The sequence below is a fragment of the Saimiri boliviensis genome, chromosome 3, assembly GCF_048565385.1.
Source record: "Saimiri boliviensis isolate mSaiBol1 chromosome 3, mSaiBol1.pri, whole genome shotgun sequence".
Lineage (NCBI taxonomy): Eukaryota > Metazoa > Chordata > Mammalia > Primates > Cebidae > Saimiri > Saimiri boliviensis.
The window spans coordinates 78,073,524-78,092,615 of record NC_133451.1 but is presented as its reverse complement, the minus strand read 5'-3'; the positions used below and the strand labels follow the sequence as shown (position 1 = coordinate 78,092,615).

Sequence of the window (19,092 nt, the reverse complement as noted above, 5' to 3'; positions counted from 1 at the left end):
AATGTTTAGTGTTTGCTGATTACTGTGGTGCAAATATTCTCACCTTGGCTGGTCCTAAGCTATTTGTAGTTTGACAGCTAGATGTCCAGAATTTCTGAAAATTTAGCCATCAGCTCTTGTGAGCTGGTATGAGCTGGATCTAACACACCACCGTTTAGTTTAGCTTCAGCAAAAAGTAAAGAACAGTAGACTAAGGCAGAAATATTTTGCATTTACATTTTAGTGGATATGTAAGAAAATTATTTTAAGGAACCTGAGTCTTTTTTAAATCAAAAGTGTTCATTTTATAAAATAATATGAAAGTATATTATTTTATTCACAGAAGAATAAGATTAGTAGTTAAGTACTCTTGGTATTGGAGTGAGTTTTTTTCCAAGGTTATTATCTCATTTTCTCATTAATAAAATAATTGCTCAGAACTCACTAGATGACAAAATACATTGTTGTGTTTAATTGCAAATAGTTACAATCATAGTTAACTATAATCTCGAACTCCTCTGGGCTCAAACAATCCTCTCACTTTAGCCTTTTAAAGTGTTGGAATTACAGGCATGAGCCACCATGACTACCTCAACAATAGTTTTTTATTTGTGTTTGCTTTGACAAATTCTGCTAAGAAATCATTTCCATAATATATTGAATATTATTCTGTATTTAGTATTGAGGCATCATGTTAGGATTGCGGCAGATTTGCATTAAAGAGCAGGCAAATTCTCAAAAGAAAATGTAATTACGTATATGTGGCATTTCCCCTATGTGTCAGACGTATCTAGAGTTACTAAGAATTCTTTGCAAAGATACTGCTCATGAGTCATATTTCTTGTTGCCAGTCTATTTACACCCTTGGTGGAAGATATACAAAGTAAGCATGGGTCTGTGACCTTTTTTTCTTTTTTAAGGTTCTTGGGGACAAAAATACTTGATCATTTTGTCCAAATGTTTTAAGGAAGAACAAATAGTACTATCTTGGTAGAAACAACTAGAAAATAAAGTTGTCATTGCTTTCATAAATAAAGTTATTTCATAAAGACAAAGAGCTTCCATTTAATAAAAGAGTACTGGATTTGGAGTTACATGCCTTGAATTCAAATTTTAGCTAATGCTAGTTGTTGGATCTTTTTGGCAAGCTGCTTAAACTCTGAGCTTCCGTTTTTTTTAAATGTGTAAAGTAGGCATTATACCATTTTGTGGTAGGAAATAAATGAATAAATTTTTGTGAAAATACCTAACATTACACCTAGCTATGGATCTGAAGGCTATATTTTCTGTACAAAAACTGACGCAGAGGCAGGAAATGAGAGCTCCTTAGGGATTAACTCTAGCCTGGGCTACTAATTACTGATGCTGTCCCTTTAGACTTAAAATAATTCAAGGGCAGAATGGCTGGTGTTTTCCACTTGGAAATACTAATTACAAACCAGTGAGCAGAAAAGCTTGAATATCAAGAATTAACATATACAGAGAACCAAGCTGCAGAAATCTGATTGGCTAGAATGGGATCTTAGGCTAGGCCAGTGAAATTCATTTGTTTTGTTCTGTAATTGTCTTTTAAAAATGTGCTTCTCTTTCCTAACACTTTTCTTCCCCACAGCTCCACCTCCCTGCAACTAGATTAGGTTTCTCTGATGTACTTTTCTCTAGTCTTCCTTGTGTTTCCCTGGTATAACATGCATTGCCTTTATCATCCTTCATAATCTTTGCTACCACCCAGCCTCTAAACTCCACGAGATCAGATATCATATATATCTTGAATTGTCATTTCCTGGCACATGGTAAATGCCACATGTTCCACATTGTTTATATGTATCACTTTATCCCAAGCACCTACTCAGCATACTGCTTAACATTTTATGTTATTCATGATTCAGAATATTATAGTATAAAAGTGATCATTCTGTACCATAGTTTTCATCATATATGTATAGGAAGACTGCGAGATTATGCCAGAGTTGTAATGACTCCAAAATAATAAGAAGAAATTGCTCTCTTTTTATTAAAGCCAAGTCTTTAATAAAGGGTACTGAATACTACCAGAACCATGTCGGTATTCCCAGCATGACTTTTTTGTTGTTGGAGACCATAGGTAGGTTTTTCTGAAGACTGGAAGAAACTTAGATTTATTTTGCTATTAAAAGTTGCCCAATTTATTTAATATCTAATATCTATTGAAAAATCAGTTCCCTCCCTCCCTTCCTTCTCTGTCCAAATATTCCTACAAATACGTATATTTTTCTTGTTACTTACTGAGCAGATGAAATTTAAGAAATGTGTGTGTGTTTGTGTGTGTGTGTGTGTGTGTGTGTGTGTGTGTGGCTGAGGATTAAAAGGAACAAAATAGCTGTTTTGATAAATAGCTAAGAATCACCTTAGAAAAAAATACCCACATGTATCTGATTTAAATGTGGTTCAGTGGTACTCACATCGGCAGCACATATTCTAAAACTGGAATGATAACAGAGAAGATTAGCATGACCCCTGCAGAAGGATGACATGCAAATTCGTGAAGCATTCCATTAAAGAAAACATAAATAAATAAATAAATGTGGTTCAGTTGAGACTAACTTAAGGAATGAATTGGTTGGTATGTAAGTATTTAACTTTAGTTGTTAATGTAAATATGTTTTTATATAAAACAGTGATTTTTAGGGTTCGTTGAACTAAATTCAGAAGTATTGCAAAGTAATTATTTCCTTTAAAGCACTATAAATTTAATGAAGGACAGGTGTACCATTCTAAAGTAGTTAATACTGTCTTTCGTTAATATGTTCTTGTAAAATGTTTGCTTTCTGTCCATGTATTTTTAATTTCCATATTGTAATGTATTTCATCTTGCTTTTAAATTTTTTTCACCCATCACTATGTTTCTAAGGTGTGTCCGACTTAAATGGATCTGATATATATATAGTTATGTATCAACGTTGGTTTGCATATTCTTTTTCTCAGTGATGGACCTCTTAAGTACCCTCCAAAAAATACCTGCCAATGAAAGAATTTCTTCAGAATGTAGATGTAGGAGAGGAATGCAACATGCCAAGTGATGCAAAATTGCACTTTAGATCCAGTTCATTTTTTCATCAGTTGTATATGTAGTTTCCATCCCCATATCTCAGGACACAGCATTTTCCAGCTTTCTGATTGTTGATTGTTGCTAATCTATTAGTTGCAAAGTGGCATTTTGTTTCAGTGTGCATTTCTCTGAATACTAACTAAATTAAAACATCTCTGTGTTTGATGGCCTTTCAGGTTGCTTGTTCATATTTTTTGCCTTTTTTTCATTGAGATTACTAAATTTGTCTTTTTTTTGAGTATTATTTGTAAATTCTATATTGTAATTCTTGTCAGTTTTAGATATTTTAAATATCTTCTATTGTGTTCTCTCTTTTTTTTGTTGGTTTACAGTGTTCCTTTCTGAGCCACAATATTTAATTTTGAAGTAATTACATTCATCATTTTATTTTTATGTTTGGTAAGTGATTTCGAATTTATCCTTTTAGAGTTCTTGATTCATAAGAATATGTATATTCGCTAGGTGCAATCGCTCTCTCCTGTAATTCCAGCACTTTGGGAGGCTGGGGCCAGTAGATCACTTGAGGTCAGGAGTTGGAGATCAGTCTGGCCAACATGGTGAAATCCCATCTCTACAAAAATACAAAAAAAAATTAGTCAGACTTGGTGGCACATGCCTGTAATCCCAGCTACTTGGGAGACTGTGATAGGAGAATCGCTTGAACCCAGGAAGCGGAGGTTGCAGTGAGCTGAGATCATGCCATTGCATTCCAGCCTGGGTGACAGAGCGAGATTCTGTCTCAAAAAAACAAAAAAAAGTATATATATATTCTTCTGTTAGCTTTATAGTTTACCTTCATATTTGGATCTTTAATCCATTTTGAGCCCAACTCTGTATGTGGCTTTAGGTAGGAGTCTAGTTTAATTGTATTCTAAAATTAGTGAGTGAGTTTCTCAGTACCATCTACATGATTGTTATATATTCTTCTCTTTGACAATTATCATGTTAGGTTCTGATTAGATATATGAGTCTGCCTCTGAGATTTCTCACCTCTACCTTGGTCAGTTTGTTCTTATATCATTCTGCCACTGGTTTTATTACCATGGTTTGGTAGAAGGTTATTTTCAGAGTCTAAAAGTTATATAACTTAATTTTCAAGTCTCATGATCATTGTTACCTATTATGTTTCCTAAGTACATTTAAATTATGTTTATCACTCTCACTAGAAACCATTATGATCCTTGAGATATATGTATTATAAATTCTTGATCAATTTATTTAATTATAATTAAATGTAATTTCTTCAGGGTCTCTTTTTTCCCATGTTATTTAAATGCTAGATTTTGCTTTTTAGGAGACATCTGGATTTGAAATTAAATGGATTGTTATCTTGTTTGAAATCTGAGAGTATAAGTGTATATATACTCTAAGTGTGTATTAAAGGGTATGAAAAATTTTAAATCAGTCAAAAATTAAAAGGAAGTGAATATTTTTATAATATTGAGAACTACATTGGTGTAGCTCTCAGTGTTTTTGAATGACTTTGTGTATGTTCTACTAGGAACATAAATACATGCATAAACCCAAACCATCTAAATGTCTTGGAGTGACTCAGTTTTGATCATAGAATGACTTTGTTTTGTGTAATTTCACAAAGAAACAAAAACTAAAAGTAGCCTATAGCTTTTTGAGTGCCAAGTCTTTGTGTTCTTTGTTCTCTACCTAAAACATTTTCTCAACTCAAATTGTAATTTTCAGCATGTAATTTTGAGACACCACAAACACACATCTATATTTTATTTTGATCATTAAATGAAATGTTATATCTGCTTTTTAGGAGTAGTTAGGTCTTTCTATGGAACCATTTATTTCATATAGTTTGTATTTTCTGTTTAAGCTGCTGAATTTAAAAACCTGTATGTTGGAAATACAAAAAGTAGATCAGAAACTTAATTTTAACCTCTAAATGCTAAACCTCCTAGCAAATATTTCAGCTAGAAGATTTCAGTTGTATAATCTTCTCTTTTCCCCAGCTGTATTTGAGGTGTTAGTTGTAAAATGTAAAAGGAGTCAAGTAGAATGAAAATAACAACTAGGTATACTTGATCTTTCAGTAATGATATGAAAAGCAGTAATTTTTTAGATTGTTCTTCAACATAATGAGAGTTAGGCCTTATTATGGAATGTTATAAAAATAAATTAGCCTAGGACATAGTTCCCCACTGCCAGAGGGGTTCTATGCCAGTTTATTCAAAGTAGTATTTTATATTTTATTACATTGCATTCCTTTTAAAAAGATGGTGAAACTTACCAAGAAAAAATATGGTAAACTGATTTACACTTTGCAGAATTATTTACTTCAGTTACTTATTTCCCCAGAAATTAGAGATGCAATATAGTTCAAATATTGTCACAGTTTCAGATAGATTTATATAATATATTAAATAGCTAACTGATAAGAGTAACATTTCTTTTCTTATTCTTCCCCAAAGGCATTTTTTATAATAGGCTTCATGTGGTCAACAGTGAAATGATATAATTAGGACATGTCTGTTTGTAGTAATCATTCTTACATTTTGATATGGTGGAAGTTGACAAAGACATGCAGTTTTTTTCTCTCCTTTTATGTACCCCTCCACTTTTCAACTCCTTCAATGAGAATTTATCCCCCAACCATAAGAATATAAATACATTTTTATATTTCATTTGTAGACTATCTAATGCAAAAATTATGAGGGAGGCCAGGCATGGTGGCTCGTGCCTATAATCCCAGCACTTTGGGAGGTCAAGGTGGGAGGATTGCTCTTGCCCAGAATTGGACACCAGCCTGGGCAACATAGTGAGATCCCCAAACTCTACAAAAACTTAAAAAATGAGACACGTGTGCATACCTGTAGTCCCAGCTACTTGGGAGGCTGAGGTGGGAGGATCTCTTGAGCCTAGGGGGTCGAGGCTTCAGTGAGCTCTGATCATGCCATGCACACCATTCTGGGTGACAGAGTGACATTTTGTTTCAAAAAAAGAAAGTTATAAGGGAAACAATAATACTCTGATTAATAAAGGGTATAAATCCACTAACAAGTAATTTTTGTGTCCCTGATAAGTCATACTAGTATCACCTTTTATTTTAAAGTATGTTTTTTAAAGAATTTCGTAAGTTTCTTAATCTTTTTCATTTATATGTCTCTAAAGAGTGAATAAAGAGCAGACTATATGTACATATTTAAAATCATTTGAATAGAGCAGTTTGTGGAAAAGTTAAGTTAGGTGTCGGCAGGAAGATTCTCTGCCTCATTCTATCCATCCATTTATCCATCTATTCTTCAGTGTGTCAGGTACTGTGCCAATCACTAAAAGTTGAATGTAAAGAAACAGGTTACTGACTTTACACTAGATTTGTCTTCAAGGAGTAGTGGTGGAGCTGTGCATTTATTGGAGATACCCTCCATAAATCCTAACATGCTTTTATTATACCTGTGGTGGGTTGAGAAATAGCTTCAAATGGGACCAAACTAGAATATTGGCTGTTGACTGAGAGCCTTGATGTGGATCCTCAGTGTTTGTTTTTCTAGGTGATGAGGATTACATATGAATTTGGGATGAGCGGATATGAGATAGTGGCACAGACGTAACAGGCATTTGTACAGAGAGCAAAGAGCTGTCAAAAGGCATGACTTCAAGTTCCAATCATACTACTTAGTAACAGGAAAAGTCACCTTTCATTTCTGAACCAACATTTCTATGGAAATGTTTTGAAGATTGCGTGAGATAATGTTTCTCACGTCCTTATCTTTGAGTATAAATACTACTGTACAAATTTATATACATTAAAACAAAAATAGATAAATCTTAACTTTTTTTTTGGAGACATGGTCTCGTGGTCTCGTTCTGTCACTCGGCTGGAGTGGAGTGGTGCAGTCTCAGCTCACTGCGTCCTTCGCACCCCAGCTCGGCTCAGGTGATCCTCTTACTTCAGCCTGGGACCTCCGACATACACCACCCTGCCTAACTATTTTTTTGTATTTTCAGTAGAGACGGGGTCTTGCCATGTTGCCCAGGCTGGTCTCGAAGTCCAAGCTATCAGCCTGCCTTGGCTTTTCAAAGTGTTGGGATTGCAGGCATGAGCCACTACACCTGACTTAACAATTTCTTTTATTTTATTTTAAAGATCATATTCTAGTTAGAGGCCAATTAAATTGTTTCCCGGAAAAGAAAGTCATTTGAATTCAGCCCTCAAAATAAAACAAATGTATTATTTGATAGGTCGAGAAGAAGATTTGGTGAAAGGAAGAGTATTTGCCTAAGATATGGCTGTCTTTCTTGCAAAGTACTTTCAGAAATAACTGTATTGCTTTATTTATTTATCTTTATGGTATATTTGACATGAAGCAAGGGTAGTATTTTTTCCCTATTTTTTAGATTTAAGAAAATAATTCACAGGGAAATATTTTATTTGCTATCATAAGCACAAATCATTCTGTTTCCATACAGGCTGTGAATGAAGAGAATATTACAGTTTGAAATAGAGAGATTAAAATAAAAGTATATGATGTAATATTTAGCAATTGATGCATATGTATGGTAAAAAATTACAAATCTTGAGCAAGGCTACTAAATACAAATCTTGAACAAGGCTAAATTGAAACATTAATTGATTATATTTGTGACAAACAATTGAAGAAACTCAATAACACTTACCAGACTAGGCTGGGTCATACCTGTAAGCCTAGTACTCTGGGAGGCCGAGAAGGGCGGATCACTAGAGGTCAGGAATTCTAGACTAGCTTGGCCAACATGGCGAAACCCCATCTCTACTTAAAACAAAACAAAACAAAAACAGAAAAAAAATCAGCTGGGCATGGTAGCCACTCAAGAAGCTGAGACATGAGAATTGCTTGAACCCTGAAAGTAGAGGTTGCAGTGATCTGAGATCCTGGGTAACAGAGCAAGACTCTGTCTCAAAAAAAAAAAAAAAAAAGTTCCCTTATTGACAGTTTTATTATTTTCAGACTTTTGCAATTCAATCAATGTTGCTTATAAACATTATTTTATACATCTCCTTCTGCATATATGTGAGTTTCTCTAGGGTATATACCCAAGTGAAATTGCTGATTCGTATGATCTGCGTATGGTCAGTTTTACTAGATAATTCCAACTAGATAACGCCAATCCGTAAACACTCTTACTAAAATTTGTAACCCATTTGTTCACATCTTTACCAATTTGATATTGCCACATTTGGTTTTTGATATACAATAGTATATTGATTTCCTATTGCTCTTGTAACAGATCACCATGTTCTGAGTGTCTTGAAACACCACAAACTTATTGTCTTACAATTCTGGAGGTCAGAAGTCCAACACTGGTCTTGCAGGGCTAAAATCAAGGTGTCCATAGAGTTGCATTCTTTCTGGAGGCTGTAAGGGAGAATCTGTGCCTTGGCTTTTCATCTTCCAGTGGCCACCCACATTCCTGGTTCATGACCATATCAGTCTAACCTCTGCTTCCTGGTCACATCTCCTCTCTCCTGACTCCTTCTTTGTGATAATTTTAAGCTTGCTCAAATAATACAGAATAATCTCCCCATTGCAAGGCCCTTTACTTAATCACATTTGCAAAGTCCTTTTAGCCACATATGTAATAAACAGGTTCTAGAGATTAAGGTGTAGTAGAGATATCTTCAGGGGCCATTATTCTGCCTAACACAAATGTTAATTTGTTGTTATGTTAATTTGCATTTCATTTATTACTAATGAGGTTGTGTAGCTTTTCATATTTTTGTGGCCATTCATGTTTCCTCTTCTTTGAAATGCCTGTTTGTTTTTTGTCCATTTTTTTATTGGTTGTTTGCTTTTTTCTCATTGACTTGAAGGCATTCTTTACATATTTTGGATCTAATGCTTTTTTGTTCATTGCAGATGTTGCAAATATTTTTCTCCTAATTTCTAGCTTATGTTTACTTGTTCTTCTGTTGATTTTGATGTACAGAAGTTAATTTTGATAAGGTCAATTTTGTGTGTATGTGTAATTTTTTTTTGTTTCATTTTGTTTTCTTTAAGACATCGCTTCCTTGGCTAGGTGCGGTGGCTCACACCTGTAATCCCAGCACTTTGGGAGACCAAGGCAGGCCGACCACAAGGTCAAGATATCAAGACTATCCTGGCCAGCATGGTGAAATCCCATCTCTTTAAAATAAAATAAAATAAAATAAATTTCTTCCTTAACCTGAGATTGTAAAATATTTTCCAACTTTTCTTCTAAATATTTTTAAAGTTTTGCTTTTCAAATGTCTTCAATTGCTGTGGTGACAAGAACATAGTGAATATAAGCTGCTGAAAGTAGAGCTAGTCATGGCTGGAACAGAGAAAAATTCGAGTGGGTTGGGAGTGAGTTGATAAATATTTCTTTGAATCAGTGATCAAGTTACTGCTATATAGCTGTGTTCACATTGCTTTAAGGTTAAGTACAGTCATGAATTACCTGTGATAGGTTGTCATTCAGTAGAAAAACCTGACATTTCAGATAAAGACCATGTGGGAGAAGCATCAAGGGTGTAGAATTGCATATTGTGTCCAGGGAACAGCAGAAAGGTGATGTGCTGTGATCATGGGATAAGGGGAAGGCTAGGGCAAAAGATACAGCTTCAGAATTAGGTACACACCAGATTTTGAGCAGCCGTTTTATACCTTGCAATGGTTTGTCTCTATCTTATTGTAGCCATTTTTGTCACTTTTAAAGAAAGTTATATTCTGATCTATTTGGAATTTTAGAAAAATGAATATAGCCACATTATTGGCAGAGTGAAAACTGGAGTTGGCATTCCCTTAGTTCTTTATATATAGTAGACACTTAAGGAATTAAATTTCCGCAATGCTATTGCAGTTGAGGGTGCAACTACAGAGTCTGCAGTGCAGCCTTTTGATTATTAGCAGTGAATTTTTAATCTTTTAAATGGATTTGATATTTAGAAACAGGCAGAAGATATTTTGAGGAAGTTTTGAAACTAAAGCATATGAGTACACTGGGAAATTCCATTTTTGGTAACACATGATATATAATGATACTGATTTTTAGATGTAGCTTACAAAATGCTGTTAAGGCAATTTGTTGACAGGAATTTTTTAAAGCATTTCTAACCATGTCAGCATCATTATGTATACATAGCTTTCCAACATAACTAATTGGAAGAGCCAAATTCATTTGGATGTATAGATTTTGATATTTTATGAAAAATAAACATAAAATAACTCAAAACTCCTTATTCTAATTAATCAATGTATAATTAATCTGTGAAGAAGCCAACATCTGTCTTACCATTATTGTTTTTGTTGATGTCATTACTTTATTTATATATTTTTCATTTGGGAGGTTTACCAATGTAATTCTACACAGTCTTTTGCATTTGTCATTTTGTTTCATCACTGTCAGGTCATAACATATATTCCAGACCTGTTCAGTCATGATTTGTTATGATACCAGTGAGCTGTTTTCATTTTCGAGGTGTTCCTTGTCTTCAGTCTGTTGTTGATTCATAAATTTCCAGTGGAGGATTCTGGCTTACTGCCTTTTTTTTTGTCATCATCTGTTTACCACCCAAACCTAACGCTCTGTTAGTAATTTTTTTTTCTTCTGCACCTGCCCTCTCATAAATAGTTCTTATTTTCTGAATTTATACTAGTTTTAACTGAACATGTTTTTAAAAGTGCATTCTGGGGTACCCAGTGATCTTAACAAAAATAGTCATTTCTTTAGTTACATAATTGATTCTAAACAAACCATAAAAAACACAGTTGTCTTCTAAGTTTTCTTGTTTTAAAATAAACAGGTAAGAAATTTGAAGAAAAAAATTTGCCTCTCTTTGGTCTATTTTAAATTACCTTAACTTATCCTTGAGCCTCCTCTAAATCATCTTCTAAACTCTTATTCAGCACCGTTTACTGATTTATCAATCATTTTTATTGTTTGTTTCTTATTTGTCAGGTACCATGTTAGGTATTCGGGGAAAAAAGTTGAATAAGGTATGACCTTTGCCTTCCATAGTCTGACATTGTCTGGTGTTGGAAAAAGACAATCAAAACAACAGTTACATGATGTGATAAATGCTATGATAAAGATGTGCACAATATGCTTTGGGAACCAAGAAAGGGAGGCATCTATTAAACTGGGAGATTTGGGAATGCTTTCAGTCAGGCATGTTGGCTCACACCTGTAGTTCCAACTCTTTGGGAAGCCAAGGTGGGAGGATCACTTGAGGCCTGGAGTTTCAGACCAGCCTGGGCAACATAGTGAGACTCCATCTCTACAAAAAATAAAACAATTAGCTGGGAGTCTAAGGTGGGAGGATGGTTTGAGGCCAGGAGGTAGAGGCTTCAGTGAGCCCTGATCATGTAACTGCACTCCAGCCTGGGCAACAGAATGAGAGAAACAACAACAAAGGAAAGCTGTAAAGCTTCTTAGAAGAGGAACAGTTCGCTGAGATTTAAAGGATGATTCATAATCAGCTGGATGTAGAAGAGCCAGAGTGGGAGAGCCCCAGGAGAGGGCTCAGGGAGTGTGCAGACAGAGCAAGAAGGCCTGCAGTGGATTGGTGTGGTTAAACTAGAATAGTGGGTCATGAAGAAGGTCAGGCCTGTGGGGGCTAGATAATGAAAAGCCTTGAAATTTCTACTTTTCCTTAAAGTTATGGGAATCACTCATACATATATTCCTTCAATTCTGCTATGTACCAGATACTTAGCTATATGTTAAAGGATTTGGAGAGCACAGACTTCTTTCAAGGAATTTATAGTTTGATGCAAGATATTGATAATTTAACCACATGAAATTGTCTTTATTTAAGCAAGTGAGTGACTTTTCAATTAAGAACATGATTAATGTAATTTCTGTCAGGAAATGTGTAAGGTGTCCTGTAAAAGCTGTCTTTAGGATGAGAACTAGGATACGTAAATTGTAATTTTGAACTTTTTAAAATGTTGTAATATATAATTTTGGAGGGGGGGAACAAATAGTAAAATGCACACCCAGAACTCAGAATATCTGAACAGAAAATCTGATGTTGTCATTTACCAGGTGTATAACTCTATGTACTTTAAAAAAAAAAATTATTATTCACCAACCACTTACTATGAACTAAGGATACAAACTTAAATAGGATTTGAGAAAATTATTTCTGATGGGAATAAATAACCATTGGCTGGTAAATATACATTACAGTAGAGTAACAGTAATAATAGCTGTCTTTTAATGAGCACTTGTGCCAAATACTAATCTAAGTGCTTTCTGTGTAATAAGTTACCTAATTTCTACAAATAACACTATAAGGTAGGTTCTGAAAATTATTCATTTTTCCAGATGAGGAATCTTAAACACAGAACATATCTGACTTGGGATTAAACAGTTAATAAGTGATACAGTTAATTGCAAAGCCTGTGTAACTATTATGCTATTACTGTCTCTCTTAATGATGAATATTCTGTAACAGACTGCATATATGATGGTGGTCCGGTAGACTATAATGAAACTGGAAAATTCCTTTCGCCTAGTGATGTCATAAGTGTTGTAATGCCATAGCACAAAGTACTTGCTCGTGGTGATGCTGGTATAAACAAGCCTACTGTACTGCCAGATGTATGAAAGTATAGCACATATAATTACATACAATACGTAACACATGTATATAAATCATGTAATACATGATAATAAATTACTATGTTACTGGTTTATGTAGTTACTATACTATACTATATTTTTAATCTTTATTTTAGAGTGTACTCTCACTTATAAAAGAAAATTAACTGTAAGACAGCTTTGGGCAGGTCCTTCAGGAGGTAGGCAGAAGGCATTATCATAGGAGATAACAGTTCTGTATGGGTTATTGGCCCTGAACACCTGCCATTGGGACAAGATGTGGAGGAGGAACATTGATATTGATGGTCTTGGCCCTGTGCAAACCTTGGATAATGTGTGCGTTTGTGTCGTTTTTAACAAAAATGTATTAAAAGAAAATTAAAATAGAAGAATGCTTACAGAATAGTGATATACAGAAAATATTTTTGTGCCACTGTACAATGGGTTTGTGTTTTAAGCTATGTGGTATTATAAAAGAGTCCAAAGGCTTTATAAAAATTTAAGTTTGAAAGTTTATAAAAGTTTCAGTAAGCTAATTAGTGAAGAAAAATGTTTTGTTATAAATTTAATGTAGTCTTAAGTGTACAGTGTCTATAAAGTCTACAATATATTCAGATGACCTAGGCCTTCACATTCATAACCACTGATGCACTCAGAGCAACTGCAGTTTTGCAAGCTTCATTTGTAACAAGTGCCCTATGCAGGTATACCATTTTTTATGGTATACCTTTCTGCAGTGTTTTTACTGTATTATCTCTCTCTTTCTCTCTCTCTCTCTCTCTCTCTCTCTCTCTCTCTCTCTCTCTGTGTGTGTGTGTGTGTGTGTGTGTGTGTGTGTGTGTGTTTGAGACAGTCTTGCTCTGTTTTCCAGGCTGGAGTGCAGTGGCACAATCTCATCTCACTGCAGCCTCCACATTCCAGGTTCAAGCGATTATCCTACCTCAGCCTCCCGAGTAGCCAGGACTACAGGCACATGCCACCATCCCCAGCTAATTTTTGTATTTTTAGTACAGACGGGGTTTCACCATGCTGGCCAGGCTGATCACAAACTCGTGACCTCATGATCCACCTGCCTCAGCCTCCCAAACTGTTGGGATTACAGGCCATTTTCTGTGTTTGGATGTACAAATATTTACCATTGTGTTATAGTTGCCTATAGTATTCAGTATAGCAACATGTTGCACAGGTTTGTACCTAGGAGCAATAGGCTATGCCATCTAGGATTGTGTATGTACACTCTGATGTTTGCATAAGGACAAAATCGCCTCACATTGCACTTTGCAGAGCATATTCCTGTCATTAAGCAATGCATGGCTGTATAACTGAAGTTTCATGGCAGGCTAAAAGCTGAACAACAGACTCTGCCTGGAGATTTGGGGAAGACTTCTCTGAGAAGGTTACCTTAGAGCTGAGTTTTACGCTGCTTGGAAAAGCAGAGGAGGGGGATCCTTGGCAGAGAAAACAATATACATAATGCATAGAGGACTCAAAGGGCCTAACAGCCTGGGAGATACTTTCAGTGTGGCAGAATTTAGAGTAAAAGAGGTGGCTTACTGGTAAATGATGTTGAAAATTGTTTTTAATTTATTCTTAGACAATGGGGAATCAACAGAGGTTTTAAATCAGAAAAGTGGTATGATACCTGCTTTGTTTTTTTCAGAAGATAATTTAGGAGCAGTAAGAACAAGACACCAGGCCTGGGGTGGTGGCCCACATCTGTAATCCCAGCACTTTGTGGGGCCTTGGGGGGTGGATTTCTTGAGACCAGCAGTTCTAGAACAGCCTGGGCAACATAGCGAAACTCCATCTCTACAAAAAATACAAAAATTAACCAGGGAGGGTGGTGCACGCCTGCAGCCCCCAGGTCTAGGGAGGCTGAGGCAGGAGGATTACCCAAGCACAGGAGGTTGAGGCTACACTGAGCCCTGATCATGCCACTGCTCTCCAGCATGGGTTACAAATTGAGACCCTGTCTCCAAAAAAAAAAAAAAAAAAAAAAAGAACAGTACACCACCAGTCATTTGTTGTTTAGTGTGATTTAGACTCAGTTTACTGATCATTTCAAAGAGCAAGCATTTGGTTTTATTGATTTTCTCTGTTGTTATCCTGTTTTCAGTGTCAATGATTTCTGTCCTAATTTTGATTTTTTTTCTGCTTTCTTTAAGCTTAAACTACTTTTCTTTTTCTAGTTTCCTAAGGTAGAAGTGTAGTTTATTAATTCTTAGATTTTTCTTCTTTTGTAATATATACATTTAGTGCTTTGAGGAAATTTTTTTTCTCAAAGAACAGGTTTTACTGCATTTTATGCATGTTGATAAGTTGTATTTTCATTTAGTTCAAAATGTGTTACAGTTTTTCCTGACAATTCTTTGGACCATGTGTTATTTAGAAGTGTGTTGTTTAATTTACAAATTTCTCATTTAATTCCATTTGTGGCCTAGGAGAATACTTTGTATGATTTCTGTTCTTTTAAATTTGTGAAGGTGAAGGTGTGTTTATTGCACAGAATATGGTCTATCTTGGTGAAGGTTTCATATGAACTTGAGAGGAATGTGTATTCTGCTATTGTTGGATCAAGTATCCTATAAATGTCAACTGTAGATCTAGTTTAATCATAGTGCTGTTCTGGTAGACTACGTATGTAATGATTTCCTGCGTGCTTGATCTATCAATGTCTGAGTGCTGTCTTAAACTCTAATCCATTTATCGCTTTCTCCCTTCAGTTCACAGTTTTTGCCCTACATATTTTTACATTCTTTTTAGACTTAATCACATTAAGGATTGTTACGTCTTCTTGGAGAACTGACCCCTTTGTCGGTCTATAATGCCTCTCTTTATCCCCGATATTTTTTCCTATTTGAAAGACTACATTGTGTAAATTAATATAGCTACTCCAGCTTGCTTTTAAAAAAAAGTTGTTTTCTTTTAAGGATTAATCAATAGAATCCAGCTTTCTTTTGTTTAGAGTTAGCATGGTATATGTCTCTCCATCTGTTTACTTTTAACCTATCTGAATATTTACATTTAAAATTATTTTCATATAGATACTATATTATCTATGGGATTTGATTTTTTAATCTCCTCTGCCATTCACTATCCTTTAATTGGTACATTTAGACCACTCATATTTATAGTGATTATAGATTTAGTAGGATAAATATCTGTCACGTTTGTAACTGTTCTATTCGTTGCATTTGTTCTTTTTTCCTTCCTCCCCTCTTTTCTTGCCTTCTCAGGTTTTAACTGAGCATTCTATATGTTTTTTTTTAAATCTCCAATCTTGGCATATTAAACTTTTTTTTTTTTTTTTTTTGAGATGGAGCCTTGCTCTTGCCCGGGCTGGAATGCAGTGACGTAATCTCGGCTCACTGCAACCTCTGCCTCCTGGTTCAAGCAATTCTCTTGTCTCAGCCTCCTGAGTAGCAGGGATTACAGGTACACACGATCATGCCTGGCTAATTTTTGTATTTTTAATAGAGATGGGGTTTCACCATGTTGGCCAGGCTGGTCTTGAACTCCTGACCTTAGGTGATCGGCTCACCTCGGCCTCCCAAAGTGCTAAGATTACAGGTGTGAGCCACCACACCTGGCAGCATATTAAACTTAATGGTTGCCCTAGGTGCTAACATTCACCTTTTACTTATCTTCATCTTCCTCCATATGACATTTTTTATACTGAGGTATACTGCAGGTATCTTGTAACAGTATTCTGAGCTCTTCCCTCCTCTCCCTTGTGATATTGCTCTCATTTATCTTATTTATTCATAAACTATAATCATAAAACACGTTATTGCTATTTTTAAACAATCAGTTATCTTTTAAATCAATTAGGAATAATTAAAAGCCAGGCATAATGTAATCATGCCTGTAAACTTCACACTTTGGGAGGCTGAGGTGGGCAGATCACTTGAGCCAGGAGTTTGAGGCTAGCCTGAGAAACATGGCAAATATCCTTTACAAAAGTATGTAGAATATACAACTTTTCAGTATGATGCAGTCACATTTTACAGAAGTACTGTGTTACAAGAATCCTTTTGCAAGTCTTTTATACAAAATTTTAACATCATAATGTATAAAAACTCAGAGAATGCTGGGGATCTCAGGTCAGCCTTCAAAAGTTTATTTATTCCACAATATAATTGAATTATATTAATCATACCAAGTAATCTAACAGCCTTTTAACTGTTAAGATTAATCTACCTTTAGGGCTTCTGTTAGTGGTTGCAATTCTTGCTCCCAGGATAGCAGTGGGAGATGTAGTAGGAAGGGTTCCAGAAGGGCAGCAGGGAGATTTCAACAGTTGCTGTTGTAAGTTATGTATAAGTGAAATATTCTTAAATGGAGGTGAGTTGCTTTCGGCTTTGGAACTTTTTTTTTTTTGTTATGAAAGAAATTAAGCACACCAAAAAAGTGTTTAAAGAAATCTGAAAAATTGTGCAGCTCAGTGTATATATAGTATGATGGGTCCATAGACTGGGCTAATGTTGTAATTTCTTATAGTCTGGGCTAAAATACAATAATAACTATCTGTGAAAGACAAAAAACTCATTGCTTCAGAAGGTAGAAATTTTAAGTTCTAATTCCAGACTGTCTCCAGACCTTGTTTTTGTTTGTTTTTCACTGTACATATTAGATTGCTGGTTTATATACCCAGTTTGTTGGGGCATCTCAGAGTTTGCCTTTATTCTTCAAAAGTGTAAGAGGTTTGCCTGTACTTTTCAAAGTGTAAGGAAAAATACTTTGCAGAAAGATTAAGAAGAAATGTAGCTAGTGTGTTTTTTTCTTTGCTTATATAATTAAGAACTTAGGAAAGTTATTTTAAGTTTTCAGCAGAGCTACTCTAACACAGCTAGTTACTTGACAAATATATTTTAAAAATTTGGCCTATTTACTTGATCTGTATCCATCTATGATTTAAGTAATAGAAAACTGTTTAAAAGACTTTGGGTAAGCAAGTTTAAAGTGGTTTTCTCTTATTGACATAAGAGATTAGGTTAAGAAATTACTATCTGGGTTTATTGCTGTAATTATCTCATTGCTATTTAAATAACCCCCTGCTGGCAGTCCTAACATTTTTTTTTTACTTATGAAACCAAGTAGGGTTTATATTAGCTAGTTCTTATTCACAGTAATCTTTATAAATATTTTGAAAACCCCTACCAACATTAAAATTAAGCAAATACATTCTTCTGTGGTTTGTCCTCCTTATTTTGCATATCTTTCTCTATTGCTTTGTAAACTTCTTATTCTACATCCAACTGAGAAATACATTCTCCTTAATTTATTGTGTCATTTTGCAAGTCTCTAAAACACTACTGTAAGGGCTTATAGTATTTCCTTTGCTTTGCTTGCTTGAATAACTAAAAACACGCATATAAAAAATGCTTCATGATCAAGGTAAAGGAAGAAAAGATAACATTTACTGAATGTAACTAGTGTGCTTGGCATGTAACAGAAATGATGTTAAGTTTTACAAAAAGTTGATGAGGAAGGATTTTATAGATGAAAGAAGCTCAAGATTCCAGTGTATTTAGAGCCTTTCACCTGAAGTTATCTGATTTATTATATGGGTATATTTGGAAAGGTTTGATAAGTCCCTATTCTACTCATTTGCTGCTGAAGAGTATTTTAGACATGTTACTTCTTGGTCTGAATTATGTTTTAAATGTAAATATTTAAATGTACACAAAGCCATCGTTACCGGAAAGCAGGCCTTAAGTGTGAGATGTCCAGGTCCTTGGCATTTTTCACAAAGAACTGGACAAAATGCACAAGCAATGAGGCACAAGTAACGAAGGAATGAAGCAGCAAAAGCAGGGATTTATTAAAAGGCGAAAGCACGCCACAGGGTGGGAGTGGGCCCAAGAAAGCAGCTCAGGAGCCTGGTTACAAAGTTTTCTGGGTTTTAAGTATTCCTTTTGAGGTCCCTATCAGCTACCCCTTATCTGGATGAAGGATTTGGTATGTGGCTAAATAAAGGCTAAGGTGAATTGGTGTCCTATGCAGATGAAGGGATGGCCTGACCTTGGTCCACAGCCAATCCAGGGCACTTTTCCCTTCCATCTAAGACATGGTGGAAGGGGGAGGGCTAAGTAGGATAGCCTTTGATCCTTTGCTACTCTGGCCTGGGGAGCTGTGGTATTTCCTTTTGGTTTAGTTCTTGGAAGTTCCAGACCCAGGTGTTTTCCTTTTGATCCAGCTTTGGGAAGTCAGCATAAATTGGCCTTAGATCTCCTGCCCCCAGACCTTGGTGTTTAACCTTGATTCAGCTTTAGGAAGTCAGCACCAGCTGGCCTTATATTCCCTGCCTCCAGACCCTATTCCCCTGCCCCACCATGGTTCAGAAAACTGATACACTTAAGTGTTAATTGGTATATTGGAAGCAAAGGAAGAATCTGAGTTTTCCCCCATCATTGAGATTATCTGCGTAATTGAGGTGTACCAGTAAACCCACTTAT

General features: G+C 35.3%; 1 protein-coding gene and 1 non-coding gene across 10 annotated transcripts in view; both read left to right on the top strand.

Moving 5' to 3' along the window:
• The window catches only part of WDFY3 (WD repeat and FYVE domain containing 3), a 292,916-nt gene that overhangs the window by 83,209 nt on the left and 190,615 nt on the right, over window positions 1-19,092 (top strand). Inside the window, exon 3 of one of the 9 annotated variants that reach the window (XM_074396389.1) lies at window positions 3,400-3,466. The exons of the other annotated variants lie outside the window; for them this stretch is intronic. The gene's annotated coding sequence lies outside the window, so the exon portion shown is untranslated. The remainder of the gene's footprint in view (window positions 1-3,399; window positions 3,467-19,092) is intronic. 9 annotated transcript variants of the gene reach the window in all.
• Window positions 2,413-2,520, top strand: LOC120363749 (U6 spliceosomal RNA). The gene has a single exon (XR_005579200.1). It is a non-coding gene; the product is annotated as a U6 spliceosomal RNA (small nuclear RNA).